The sequence below is a fragment of the Pinus tabuliformis genome, chromosome J (assembly GCF_031772625.1).
Source record: "Pinus tabuliformis cultivar Carrire ecotype Pingquan chromosome J, CPIR1, whole genome shotgun sequence".
Classification (NCBI taxonomy): Eukaryota; Viridiplantae; Streptophyta; class Pinopsida; order Pinales; family Pinaceae; genus Pinus; species Pinus tabuliformis.
Window position 1 is genome coordinate 139,059,545 of NC_142295.1, and position 15,624 is coordinate 139,075,168.

Sequence of the window (15,624 nt, forward strand, 5' to 3'; positions counted from 1 at the left end):
CAGAACGACCAAGAAATCCAGGCGGAAAAGCACAAGAAAAGCAGAACCGCTGTCCCAGCCAGAAACCCTGAAACTCCATCAAAGCTTCGCACCAGCACACGAATAAACGACTCTGCGCGCAACAATACAAACCCTGTCAACCGAACACAGCATTCCCCCAACACACGTTCTAACCACCATGCGCGCAGGTCATAGGGCCGTCCCGCGCCATCTTCGGTGGGGGGCTTCGCCCAACAACCGGTCCCAAGCAGAAAGACAAAGGGAAAATGGAACATCGCAGAAATGAGCCCAGACCAACCTTTCAAATGGCGCGAAGGAGGAGTTTTAAGACGCGAGGTGATAGCCCACACGGCCAGCTCCACGGTGGACAGGTGTCGTACCGGAGCCATGTGGGTTGACGCGTCATAAACTGACGTGGCGGGAGGGCGCACATGTATTGGCGACCCTCCCCTAACCATTGAGTGTTGGAGTGAAACTCTTTGGACACATTAAATTAAACATGTACTAACCATTTAATTTGAGAGTTAAGTTTACCAACCAATTTATACATCAAATCTAATATTTTGAAATTCTGAGGTACATTTTGAAATTCTGGCCTACAGTAGAAAACAATAGCACACCAACACAATGTAACCATCAAACTGGAACCATTTGCAAGTGGTTGCTCAGACTGGCATCAGGACCACGAGGTTATTCAAGCAGATGGTGTACTGGTTTCAGGATGAATTAGCCCGCGCACACAACAAAAAGGAGAATCCAATCAAAGTAGCGGGCGAGGCATGGGAAGTGGACAAAAACATTTGGAATCCTATGCCAGAACACGGAATCGTAGGGGGCAGTGGGGAACAATTTAAGCGTAGTGTATATTATAGCATTCAAAGTAAGAGAGGGGGTAGTTGTGCTCCGAGGAAAGCATTGAATTGGGGGTAATGGTGGAAACGGTCACATATGCATGGCTGGTGGGCTTGGTCTGTTTCGTTCTGACGATGTTACTGCTTCAACTCTACAGAATAGTGTGGAGGGAGGACAGTCGAGGCTACAATTTGCCTCCCGGTTCCAGTGGGTGGCCATTGATTGGAGAGACCTTGAGCTTCATGCGAGGGATTAATTCCATTTCTCAACCACGCCGATTCATTGAAGATCGAGAGCACAGGTACTGTTAATTCTTTAGAAAATCTATGCATTCTTTAAGCATTCTTTAATTCATTCTTTAATTTTAACGTTGAAGATCGAGTGCTAAGGTACTGTTAATTTTAACGTTCAGAATCGAGAGCTAAGGTACTGTTAATTCTTTAGAAAATCTATGCATTCTTTAAATTCTTTAATGCATTCTTTAATTTTAACGTTCAAGATCGAGAGCTAAGGTACTCTTAATTTTAACGTTCAAGATCGAGAGCTAAAGTACTGAACTGCGCAGGTATGGGAAGATATTCGGAACAAATTTGTTTGGAAGATCTCGAATGATTGTGTCTGTGGACCCAGAATTCAACAAGTATATTCTGCAACACGAAGGCAGGCTGGTTCAATCCAGCTATCTGAGACCTTTTCGAAAACTCATCGGCAAATACGGTTTGCTTTCGGTGTATGGAGATCTCCAGAAGAAGCTCCACGGAACGGCCGTAAATTTCCTTAGGTTCGAGAGGCTGAGTATGCACTTCATGGAGGACATACAGAGCATTCTGCACAGCACCTTCGCCCAGTGGCAAGCTTAGGGCCATATCCATCTTTATCATGAGTGCCATGAGGTAAGCGCCATCAAGAAATCGATTCCAAAAATATGAATAAGCATTCTTTGAAGTTTAGAAAATCTATCCATTCTTCAAGCACTTTTTAAGTTCTAGAGAAGTTGTGTATTTTTTGAATTTTAGAAAATATACAACTTTTTGAATTTTAGAAAATCTGTATATTTAAAGAAAACTTCCTCATGTAACTGTGTATAGGAACATGCTCTCAATTCAAAAACACTTCCTGATGTAACTGTGTATAGGAACATACTCTCAATTCTTAGGGTAGACTCTCCATCAGAAAAATTTCACAATCCTATACGCAATTCCATCAGGAAAATTCTTCTATCTATACGTTCTTTAAATTTAAATGCATTCTTCAAATTCTAAAAAAATCCATACAGTTTTTGAATTTTACAAAGTCTATGCATTCTTTAGGTAGAATATGAAATAAATTATTTGAAGCCAATTGAGAAGCCAACAGTACTATGAAGAAAAATACATATAAAAAAAAATGAAACAATTAAGAAACACATTCACTGTGTGAGCTAAAAAATGCTGCAATTCTCATATATTAATTCAACTATTAACTACATTATTAAATAGTAAAACTATTACTAAAATCAACTCTGAAACAATTCTACTGACATTACAGCCTACTACAGCTAACAATTTGCTATAGAAATTTACATAACTAATTAATCATTATTCCCAACACTCCCCTTTAATGATTAATGAGGATTTACTATCTTATCTCGTAGTGCTAAAAACTGATCTTTTGCAACTGCTTTGGTGAAGATATCTGCTAGTTGATGCTGAGTATTTATATGCTTCAATTCAATATCCTTCTTCTGCACCAAATCTCTAATGAAGTGATATTTAAGGTCAAAATGCTTTGTCCTACTGTGATGAACTAGATTCTTTGCTAACTTGATGGCATTTACATTATCACAATAAATCACTGTAGGCTGAATTTGTTTTTCTCCAATTTCTTCCAAAATTTTTCTAAGCCAAGGAGCTTATGTACCTGCTGAGGTAAGTGCAACATACTCCGCTTCTGTGGATGACACGGCAACAATGCTTTGTTTTTTTGAGCTCCATGTAATCAAACAAGAACCGAAAGAGAAACAATTTCCAGATGTGGACTTACCATCATCAAGACTACCTCCCCAATCTGAATCACTAAATCCAACAAGATTGAACTTTTCAGAAGAGTAGTAATGAATACCAAAATTTAGAGTGCCTTTCACATACCTTAAAATCCTCTTGGCTGCTTTCATATGTATTTCAGATGGATTTGTCATATACCTTGAAACAAGTGAAACTAAATATGTAATATCACGCCTTGTGTGGGTTAGAAATATCAAGCTCCCCACAATACTTTTGTAAGTTTTCTCATCAACTAAATCAGCACCATCATCTCTACATAACACCTCTCCATGAGCACTTGGAGTAGGGGGTGGATGACAATCAAGCATATCAAATTTATTTAGCATATCCTGTGCATACTTTGTCTGACAAATGAAAATCTCATCCTTACTTTCATAAACCTCCATTCCTAGAAATTTTTTAATGATGCCTAGATCTTTCATCTCAAATTCATTCATCATAGCAGCTTTGAATTTATCATTCATCTTAGAACTACTACCCATATACAATAGATCATCAACATACAAACTTATGGTTAAAATATCAATACCTTCTTGTTTGTAGTAAAGGGTAGGATCATTCTTACTTCTCTAGAAGCCATTTTCCTGAAGGTATCCATCAATCCTTGCATACCACGCTCTTGGTGCTTGCTTAAGGCTATACAAAGCCTTCTTCAACTTGTAGACATTATTCTCCTTTCCTTCCACTTCAAAACCTTGTGGCTGCTCCACATATACTTCCTCTTCTAAGTACCCATTCAACAAGGCACTTTTCACATCCATATGATGTATGCTCCACCTTTTATGAGCTGCTAATGAAATCAACATTCTAATGGTCTCCTGTCTTGCTACTGGTGCAAATGTCTCTTCATAATCAATTCCATACTTCTATGTGAATCCTTTAGAAACTAATCTTGCTTTGTGTCTTTCAACACTCCCATCACTGTTAAATTTAGTCTTATAGACCCATTGGTGCCAATCTTTTTCTTGTCATGTGGAAGCTCTGTCAACTTCCAAGTGTCATTCCTTTGAATGGAATCCATCTCTTCTTGCATGGCTTGCATCCAAACCTCATTAGTACATGCATCTTCAAAACATGATGGTTCAAATTCAGCCTTGGCTAATAAAGCAAAATTGACTATCTCACCTATTGGGCTTTCTTCATGTGCTTGATTTGCACTCCTTTCATAAATATCACTCAATCTTCTTACCTTCCTTGTAGAACTTGGAGAAGAAGTTGGACTTGAACTTGATGTTGAAGAAATTGATGAAGGGCTGCTTGGTGGAGTTAAGCCACTCGTTACAGAAACATTAGTTGGTTGCTCATGATCATTATCAACAATTATATCATCATTCAAAACAGATTTTTTCTTCTCAACATGGCCTTTTTGATGACCATAAACTCCCCCTTCATCAAAAATTACATCTCTTGAGACAATAAGCTTGTTAGTTAGAGGATTATACAATTTATAAGCCTTTCTTGTCTCACTATACCCAATAAAAATACATAACTCACTCTTTTCATCTAACTTTTTTCTATTCTGATCAGGTACATGCGCATAAGCCAAACAGCCAAAAACTTTGAAATGATTAACATTAGGCCTTTTTCCATACCAAGCTTCATAAGGAGTCATATTTTCCAGTGCACTGGTGGGGCTACGGTTGAGGATGTATACTGTTGTAGCAACCGCATCTCCCCAATAAGTGTTGCTCAATCCCTTAGTTTGTAGCATGCATCTTTCCATTTCAACCACAGTACGATTTTTTCTTTCAGCTATGCCATTCTGCTAGGGTGTGTATGTTGTAGTATGCTGCCTCCTGATGCCATTCATATCACAATAACTCTGGAAAGCTTTTGAGCGGAATTCTCGCCCACGGTCAGTTCGAAAACATTTGATCTTGCACCCTCTCTCATTTTCTACAAGGGCTTTGAACTTTTTGAATGTATCAAGGGCTTCACTTTTGGCCTTCAAAAAATATACCCAACAATTTCGTGAGTAATCATCAATAAAAGTGATGAAATATGATGACTTACCCAAACTCTTAGTCTGCATAGGACCACATATGTCTAAATGAATAAGCTGAAGTGGGTAATGAGACCTCCATGCACTTCCCTTTGGAAACCTTTCCCTTGCATGCTTTCCTTTAGCACATCCTTCACAAACCTCCTTATGCTTTTCTACCTTGGGCAAACCAGAAACTAATGCATGTGAGGTTAGAAACTTCAAACTTTGAAAATTTAAATGCCCATACCTAAGATGCCATAACCAACTTGAATCCTCATAAGCCATATTAGCAAGATTGTTGTTATTGTTCATCAAACCTCAAGGGAAACATCCTATTTCTTGTCATAGGCACAACAGTGATCACCCTATTTCCCTTATTCTTATCATAGATAGTACATGTCTTAATTTCAAAGACTACTTTATAATTTTTCTTACAGAGCTTCCCAACACTCAACAAATTATGCTTCAATTATGGAGTATAATAAATGTCATGAATACTCTTTATACCTTCTTTTGTTTGGACCTCCATAGCTCCTTTAGCAGCAACCTCCAGTGACTTATCATCACCAAGCTCGATCTTGGATTTGAAACTTCCATCCTTTGCTGAAAACAACTTCTCATTCCCTATCATATGGTTAGAGCATCCAGAATCTAGATACCAAACATCTTTAGTAGTATTTTCACCTTTGGCATAAAATAAAAAAAAGTGATCTCGAGGATACTCACAATTTCCTTGAGCATAATTAGCATTTTTACCTTCTTTCAATCTGCATTCTCTTTCAAAGTGACCATACCTATTACAATAGTAACATTTAACATTTCTCTTATCAAATCTACCTCCACCTCTTCCTCTAAAACTACCTCTTCCACTTGAGCCACCTCTTCCTCTATCTCTTGAATAATTTTGGCTTTTCCATTTACCTTGACCTTGATGGCTTTTGGTACTGCTGCTACTTGCATCTTCATTCTTTGTAATTTGTAATTTCTAGGAAAAAGCTTTCTCTAGAGCTTCAAAACTTTCCTTCAATATTTCTTCATGAGACATCAAAGATCCAACGAATTCATCAAACTGTAGTTTTTTCAAATCCTTACTTTCTTCCATGATTATTGCAACATGATTCCATCTATGTGTTAAAGATCTCAATACTTTTTTAATTAAAACTTCATTACTTACAACTTCTCCAAGTGTAGCCATTTTATTGAGTACATCTTTGACTCTCACACAATAGTCGCTGATACTTTCAGCTTCTTGCATCTTCGAATTCTCGAACTCTCGCTTCAACATCTGAAGCTTGACCACCTTAACTTGATCACTACCTTGGTAAGCTTCTTGTAGAGTCTCCGAGGCAGCTTTGGCGGTTTTTGCTCCTGATATTCTTGGAAATAAGCTCTTATCAAGAGCTATCTGAATGTGAAACAAAGCTTGAGCATTCTTCTTTCTTGCTTCCTTTCTTGCTATTCTTTCATTAGCTGTAAGAGCATTCCAATCAGCTAGCTCCTCATATCCTCATTCAACAATCTCCCACAAATCTTTTCCAATCAAAAAGCTTAGCATCTTAATGCACCAATAATCATAATCGTTGCCATCAAATTCTGGAACTAGCATCTGGTTAGAATTCGACATGATTAACTTTGGCGAAATTCCAACAATACAACTTTAACCCAAAATAATTTTACCTGCTCTGATACCACTTGTAGAATATGAAATGAATTATTTCAAGCCAATTGAGAAGCCAATAGTACTATGAAGAAAAATACATATAAAAAAAATAAAACAATTAAGAAACACATTTACTGTGTGAGCTAAAAAATGTTGCAAATCTCATATATTAATTCAACTATTAACTACATTATTAAATAGTAAAACTATTACTAAAATCAACTCTGAAACAAATCTACTCACATTACAGCTAATTTCCAGCACTACTACAACTAACAATCTGGCTTAATTTTGCACAGAACACTAAATAGAAATTTAGATAATTAATTAAGCATTATTCCCAACAGTTTAATCATTCTTTGACTTTTAGAAAAATCTATGCATTCTTTAAGCATTCTTTAAATTCTAGAAAAGCTATGCACTCTATAAGCATTCTTTAAAGTGTAGAAAAGCTACGCATTATTTAACCATTAATCTTTATGGATTTATTAAACATTTATCGAAATCAAACCAAATTGAACTACGAAACCTGCCTTTTATTAATGGTATCAGATTGGATTTGTCTCCCATGTGGTATGTATGGTGGTAAACTAACTGTTTTCCGTTTAAATTGGATTTGTCTCACATGTGATATTTGTTACAGCTTGTTCTGAATTTGATGGCAAAACAATTGCTGGACTTATCTCCGTCCAAGGAGACGGAAGAGATCGGTAAGGCATTCAGCGATTTTTCTAAAGCTTTCGTTGTCGTTCCTATTAGAATCTCGGGTCCAGCGTACTGGAAAGGATCGAAGGTACTCAATACTTTTCTCCTTTATTTTACTGATTACTAATTTGATTGGTTCTTACGGGATGAGTAATGACTAGCATCGCTGCAGGCCAGAGAGTTTCTGATAAAAAAGATTAATGAGGGTATAAAGCACAGAAGGCAGCATCCAGAAGCTGTCCATAATGATTTCTTAGGAGAACTCTTGAAAGAAGACTTGCATTCAGAAGAAGTTATAGCAGATTTTGTACTATTCCTGCTCTTCGCTGGTCACGAGACCTCAGCCTCAGCGATGGCATTTTGCTATCAAATTTCTCACGGACTGTCCCCAGGCACTTCGGGAGCTGAAGGTGTGTCAAAGTATTATAAATAAAAGCATTTCATATTTCGTATTGGTATTGGTATTCTAAATAAAAGCATTTCATATCTTGGACTGCACTAATGGTGGAATATGCACCACACAGGCGGAACTCAACGCTCTGTTAAAGAGAAAGGGGAGTCCAAGAAACCAAAGCCTCAATTGGGATGACTACCAGTCCCTGAAATTCACCCAGTGTGTATGAAATTAGTTACTGCTTTCATGACAATCCATACGATTTCTGTTTGTTGATAGGTTGTTAGAATTTTTTTATCGTCATTACAAATTTTGTAACATATGTTTATATATATAAATGAATTCATCAAGATCATTTAAAATTTTCCCGTAGCTTTTATCAATTTGTGTTGCCTTAGGTTTTTTTTTTTTCAGTTACCCTAAACTTTGATAATTGTTATATTTGAGACCAGATATATGGTGTCGAGATGATTGATCGTGTTTGTATTTGTTCAATTCCCAGGTCATAAATGAAACACATCGTCTCGCCAACGTTGCTCCAACGGTTTTCAGAGAAGCAATAGCAGACATTAAAATTAAAGGCATTTAATAATATATTGTTTTTACTCTTCTTGATTGATATTCATGTTTCTACTGAAACTCACAATTTTATTTATGTATATATACTTTTCCTGGAAGGTTTGAAACACATAAAATTGTTGAAAATATAATTTCAACTGTTGAACGTGTGAGTTAATTCACCAAAACCGCTGCAGCGAAACCACAAACCGCCTGACTCATTTCGGACCGCTTTTGCGGTGAAAGCAGTTTCCGTATAATTGACTCCGATACAATCAAATCTTGACACGCGTCCTGAACGTTTTTGCAAAATCACCGCCATATCGGAACGTAAAGCTCGGTAACAAAGGGCCTTCCGATATTCATACCAGCCGTCCGATTCCGCGAGGGCAAATCAACAGTTGACGGACTTCTCGAACCTGCAGCAAATTAAATTTAACGTGCCGTGAAAATTTTGGTTGACGACTGGAAAAGAAATTTAATGTATTAATTGTGTCCGTAGAAGTTTTGGTAAGAGTTCTAAATTTTAATATTTTTTTATGCACGAAGGTATGGTGAATTTAAAGAAAGGTATGGTCACTTTGTTATATCATATACGCAATGTAATATCCAAAAAAATAGGAGCTCGTGCGTTATTGCTAGAGTAGTTTTATTTTGTAGTTAGTTGACATTGTATTGTGTAAGAGTGAAATGAACGCACAACAGTGCGAGTAAAGAGAACAGGGGAGCAGCTTGCAAATGTAATATAGGTTTTTCACAGCAGTGTGAATGTGAATGCACAGCAGTGCAACGTAAAAATAACCAGGTTGAAATGTAAGTTTTTTTTATAGTCCAAACGAAGTGGAGCACATAATATTTTTGAGGAAGCATATGTAAAAAAAAATTTACAGCAGTACACGTAAAAATAGTTTTACCCTAGTAAATGTAAATGGGTTTTTACACACCAGCAGTGTAAATTCTCAGGAGGAGACAGAGTTTTGTTTTTGTTGGCTGAATGTATTTTTGGTGAATCCCTCTCAGTAAAAGAGGATGAATATGTATCAGGCATTATATTTTAATGAATAGAAATCCTTTTCTGGTGGTGTAATACTCTGTTCTCAGACATTTTTTTTTTTAAAGTTTCCCTATGCAAAAGATCCTGTGGAGAGAAGAAAATAGAGCATTGCCTCTGTGTGTTCAATTTGTTTTTTTTTGGGATTTCACCAGAAAAATCCCCAACAGTGGTATCAGAGCAGGCTTAGGCTCTTTGAAGGTGTTCAAAAAGCTGAAGGGAGGAGTCTTTTGTTACAACAGTAAATCTTCGCCAGCAAAGTGAAGTCTCAGGCAAAAGATTCAGGTATTCCTCAAAGTTTTCTTTTTGTTACTGCTAAAACAGTCAGTGTTTTAAAATACATAGTCAAGAAATTGAAGCATAGTTGAGGATGCAAGGAATGGCTAGCACCAGCATTAGTATGGGTATGTTTAAGACCTAGTTCCCACAGTTTAATGGGAAAAACTATGACTACTGGGCCATAACAATGAGAGACCTGTTTGTCTCACAAGATCTATGGGAACTTGTTGAATATGGGTTTGAAGAACCAGCAGATGAAGAAGAGTTTAACAGTTTGACACAGGCAGAGAGAGATCTGCTGAAGAGCAATAGGAAGAAGGATGTAAAAGCCATTGTATTGTTGTATCAAGCAGTGGACCAGAGTGTGTTTCCAAGGATAGCAGCAGCTAAGACATCCAATGAAGCATGGAAAACCCTCAAAACAACCTATCAAGGCATGGAGAAAGTGAAGACAGCAAAACTACAATTGCTGAGGAGAGATTTTGAGAATATGAGCATGAAGGAGTCAGACAATATTGACTCATTCTTCACACATGTGATTGGTCTGGTCACACAGATGAGGACTCATGGAGAAACACTTGAAGAAAGGAGGATTGTGGAGAAACTGTTGAGGGTCCTACCCTCAAAGTTTGATGTGATTGTCACCACCATAGAAGAGACAAAGGATCTCTCAAACTTTTCGGTTGATGAGCTTCATGCATCACTGATAACACATGAGCATAGGTTGAGTAGAAATGAAAACTCATCTCTAGAACAAGCCTTTAAGACCCAGATGTCTTTTGGAAGAGGAAGAGGTCAAGGCAGAGGAAACAAGAGAGGAAGAGGCAGAAGCCAGAACAGAGGTGGAAGGAACAGTCCAGCAAATGCTCAAGGAAGAGGCAGCAATCCAAATCAGAACCAAGGCCAAGGCAGCAACCAACAAAGAGGACAACATCATGCTCAAGGACAAAGGTATGAAAAATCCAATGTCCAATGCTATTATTGTAAAAAATATGGGCATTATGCCAGTGAATGTAGGAAGAAGCAACATGATATGAGTAATAGACAAAATGCAAATGTCACTAGAGAAAACATCAGCCAAGATAATGTGTTGTTAGCTTATAACATGGCTAAAACAAACAGTGATGACATATGGTTTTTAGACTCAGGTTGCAGCAACCATATGACAGGAAACATAGCTCTCTTTTCTGCCCTGGATAAAAATGTGAAATCAGAAATCACACTAGGAACTGATAGCAAAACTTCTGTTATGGGAAAAGGAGAGGTAAAAATATTTACAAAGAAGGGTGAGAAGAAAACCATAGCAGATGTCTACTATGTCCCTGGAATGAGATGTAACCTCTTGAGTATTGGACAACTTGTTCAAAAGGGTTACAATGTTTTCTTTGAAAATGATGTATGCACCATCATGGATATAGCACCCAGCAAAAGATGCATTGTTGAAGTGAAGATGACAAGGAACACGATATTCCCTCTCAGAATAAGGGCAGATTTGAAAAACAAAGGAGAAATTGCAGCAGTCACTCAAGAGGCTTTCCAAAGCGTGCCAAAGGATGAAAATTGGTTATGGCACTTGAGATTTGGACATCTCAAATTTGGAGGTCTAAACTTGTTAAGCAGAAAAGGAATGGTAAGAGGATTACCATTGATAGAGAAATCAGACAGCCTTTGTGAAGGTTGCATTTTGGGGAAACAACATAGAGAAAGTTTTCCATCAGGTAAAAGCATAAGGGCAAAGACACCCTTAGAGATCATCCACTCATATTTATGTGGACCGATGCAAGCTCCATCATTAGCAGGCAGCCAATATTTCCTAACATTTATTGATGACTTTACAAGAAAAACTTGGGTATATTTTCTTAAAAACAAAAGTGAAGTGTTTGAAAAATTCTGAAATTTCAAAGCACTTGTGGAGAACCAAAGCGGGCTGCATATAAAAGTTTTGAGAACTGACAGAGGAGGTGAGTATATCTCCAAGGAGTTCCTACGATTTTGTAGAGAAAATGGAATTCACAAACAGTTTACAGCTAGGTACACCCCACAGCAAAATGGAGTTGCTGAAAGGAAGAATAGGACCATCATGGATATGGCGAGGAGCATGTTGAAGGCAAAGCACTTGCCAAATGATTATTGGGCTGAAGCTGTAAATTGTGCAGTGTACATTTTGAACAGGTGTCCTACAAAAGCAGTGTTGAACAAAGTGCCGGAAGAAGCATGGAGTGGGAGAAAGCAAGGAGTCACCCACATGAGAGTTTTTGGATGTGTGGCCTATGCACACATACCAGATCAGCTAAGGAGGAAGTTGGACAGCAAAGGGGAGAAATGTATCTTCATTGGATACAGTGAGGAATCCAAAGCTTACAGGTTGTATATCCCATCTACCAAGAAGTTTTTTGTCAGCAGAGATGTTCAATTCATTGAGGAGGAAGCTTGGGATGGAAGCATAGAGAAAACAGTGAATGTTAAAAATTGTTTGTCTCATGATGAAGATGATGAGGAGGTGGCTGAAATGCATCCCCAAACAGCAGCGCCAACACAAGGATAGCAAGGGACACCATTGAGGATAAATGAAAGTGCTTCTCCAAGCACACCACAAGGAGGAAATTCAAGTGCATCTTCAAGCACTTGCACACCAAATGAACGAGATAAGAAGTTTAGAAATCTAAGTGACATTTATGATGAAGGAATAAATTCCTCATTTGCCTTCTATTGTCATGTTGATGATCCTATTCATTTCGAAGATGCAATTAAAGATAAGAAATGGATAGAAGCTATGGATGAGGAGATGAATGCCATAGAGAGAAACAAAACATGGGATTTGGTTGAGCTACCAAAAGGTAAAGAAGTCATTGGAGTCAAATGGGTTTACAAGGCCAAGAGCAATGCTGAAGGCAAGATAGAAAGACACAAGGTAAGGCTGGTTGTCAAAGGGTACAAGCAGCAATATGAGAGAGATTATGAGGAGACTTTCGCACCGGTTGCAAGAATGGAAACCGTGAGAGTAGTGTTGTCCATAGCAGCTCAAAACAAGTGGAAAGTTTACCAAATGGACGTGAAGTCAGCATTCCTAAATGGAGTGTTAATGGAAGAGGTTTACATTGAAAAACCTCTAGGCTATGAGAAGAAAGGTGAAGAGCACAAAGTGTGCAAATTGAAGAAAGCTCTTTATGGGCTGAAGCAAGCGCCAAGAGCATGGTACAGCAGGATAGATTCATATCTATTGGATAATGAATTTGACAAGTGTGAAGGAGAACCCACCGTCTACATCAAAGAAAAGGATGGTAAAATTTTAATTGTTGTGTTGTATATTAATGATGTTATTTTCACACGTAATGATGATCAGCTCATTGAGAATTTTAAATCAGTCTTGAAAGAGGAATTTGAAATGACTGACATGGGTTTCTTGAGATACTTCTTAGGCATAGAAGTAGATCAAAATGAAAAAGGAATTTTTATCTCACAAGCTAGATATGTAAATCAAGTGTTGGGCAGATTTAACATGCAACAATGCAAAGCAGCAATCACTCCCATAGTAATGGGATTAAAACTCAGCAGAGAGGACATCAGCAAGGATTTTGATCCTAGTTTGTACAAGAGTATTGTTGGCAGCCTTATGTATTTAACAACTACTAGGCCTGACATTATGTTTGCTGTTAGTTTAATTTCCAGATTAATGGAGAGGCCAAAGGAGGCACATTGGCAGGCAACAAAAAGAATTTTGATGTATGTTAAAGGTACAAAAAGGTTTGGCATTTTATATAATGTCTCAGAATATTCAGATTTAATTGGATACACTGATAGTGATTGGGCTGGAAGTGTAGATGATCGGAAAAGCACTTCTGGTTATGTCTTTCACATGGGTTCAGGAGCCATTTCATGGGCTTCTAAGAAGCAGTCCATTGTAGCATTGTCTACAGCAGAGGCTAAATATGTGGCAGCTACAGCAGCAGCATGTCAAGCAGTTTGGATGAGAATAATGTTGAGGAGCTTAGGCCAAGAGTAGGCAAAATCGACAGTGATTTTTTTGTGACAATAGCTCAGCTATTGCATTGTCAAAGAATTCAGTGTTTCATAAGAGAACGAAACACATTGATACAAGGTTTCACTACATCAGAGAATTGGTGAACAATGGAGAAATTGTCTTAGAACATTGCAGGACTCAAGAATAGGTAGCAGACATCTTGACAAAGCCATTGGATCAGAAAAGCTTTGAATTTTTGAGGAAGTGTCTGGGTATGACCGAATGCCCAGCAGTTGAAATTAAAGGGGAGTGTTGAAAATATAATTTCAACTATTGAACCGTGCGAGTTAATTCACCAAAACCGTTGCAGCGAAACCACAAACCACCTGAATCATTTCGGACTGCTTTTGTGGTGAAAGCAGTTTCTGTATAATTGACTCCGATACAATCAAATCTTGACACGTGTCCTGAACGTTTTTGCAAAATCACCGCCATATCGGAACGTAAAGCTCGGTAACAAAGGGCCTTCCGATATTCATACCAGCCATCTGATTCCGCGAGGGAAAATCAACGGTTGACGGACTATTGCTAGAGTAGTTTTATTGTTTAAGAGTGAAATGAATGCACAGCAGTGCGAGTAAAGAGAACTGGGAGCAGCTTGCAAATGTAATATAGGTTTTTCACAACAGTGTGAATGTGAATGCACAGTAGTGCAATGTAAAAATAACCAGGTTGAAATGCAAGTTTTTTTTATAGTCCAAACGAAGTGGAGCACATAATATTTTTGAGGAAGCATATGTAAATTTTTTTTTACAGCAGTACATGTAAAAATAGTTTTACACCAGTAAATGTAAATGGGTTTTTACACACCAACAGTGTAAATTCTCAGGAGGAGACAGAGTTTTGTTTTTGTTGGCTGAATGTATTTTTTTTGGTGAATCCCTCTCAGTAAAAGAGGATGAATATGTATCAGACATTATATTTTAATGAATACAATGTTCTCAGACAATTTTTTTTTTAAAGTTTCCCTATGCAAAAGATCTTGTGGAGAGAAGAAAACAGAGCATTGCCTATGTGTGTTCAATTTGTTTGTTTTTGGGATTATACCAGAAAAATCCCCAACAAAAATCTCAACTCATACTTCTAATTCCAGCATTTCCTTTAATCTTTTCGGTGCAAATATGATCATCATAAACTTGTGTTATCAGGAGGCTTTGTCATCCCAAAAGGGTGGTCAGTCTTGGTGCTTATGAACGGCATCCATCTGGACGACAAGTACCATTCTTCTCCGCTCAAGTTTGACCCATGGCGTTGGCAACAGATTCTGGAAAATAATGTAATTAATTAGCATCAAAACCGTCACTTCATGTAATTAATTCTCTTAGTAATCTTTCTGTGTCTAATTTTGTTAGTAATCTTTCGGACTTTATATTGCAGGAGCTCTACAAGAACCCCTCTTTTATGCCTTTTGGAGGGGGGCTCAGGCTCTGTCCAGGAATGCATCTGGCAAAACTTGAGCTGGGCCTCTTTCTCCATCACTTCATCACCAAATTCAGGTCATGTGCTTCATTCTTATACTTCATTCACAGCAAGATAAATAAGACATCAATTTTATGAACGTTGTACATGTACATTGTGTTTTACAAGAATGTGCTAAAATTGTCTTAATATTTGTAGATGGGAGCCATTGGATGATGATAAGATCTCCTACTTTCCTGTTTCTCACTTGACTAAAGGCTTTCTGATCCGTCTACATCCTCAAGAACAAATGGATGATTAATCGCAGTATAATAGGATTTGATTGATGCAATATATGGAGTATTAGAAACAGTAAATAAGTTTGAAAGAATGGATAATTAATCACATTATAATACGATTTGATTCATGCAATGTGGAGTATTAAAAACCGTAAATAAGTATGAAGCTTAAAACAATAGTTGCCCCGCTATGGACATATAAATATCATGTCTCTTGGTGTGAGTAGATTTCAAGGATATTCGTGTATTTCCTGTATTGAAGTGTGAGGATAATGTATTAATCATATACTTATGTATTTCCTATATTGAACCGTGAGGACTTTGATTTTCATGGGGATAATGTATTAATCAACTATTATTGGATATCCTTGTTTAAGTAAG

At 37.6% G+C, this 15,624-nt stretch overlaps 1 pseudogene across 1 annotated transcript; it reads left to right on the plus strand.

The window, feature by feature from the left end:
* The first annotated feature begins 911 nt into the window (after positions 1-911).
* On the plus strand, positions 912-15,314 carry LOC149226019 (cytochrome P450 720B2-like; annotated as a pseudogene). The gene is made up of 9 exons (XR_016246997.1): positions 912-1,153; positions 1,418-1,745; positions 7,182-7,331; positions 7,416-7,653; positions 7,768-7,860; positions 8,140-8,218; positions 14,695-14,822; positions 14,924-15,042; positions 15,164-15,314. The product of XR_016246997.1 is annotated as a cytochrome P450 720B2-like (transcript).
* Positions 15,315-15,624: the final 310 nt, after the last annotated feature.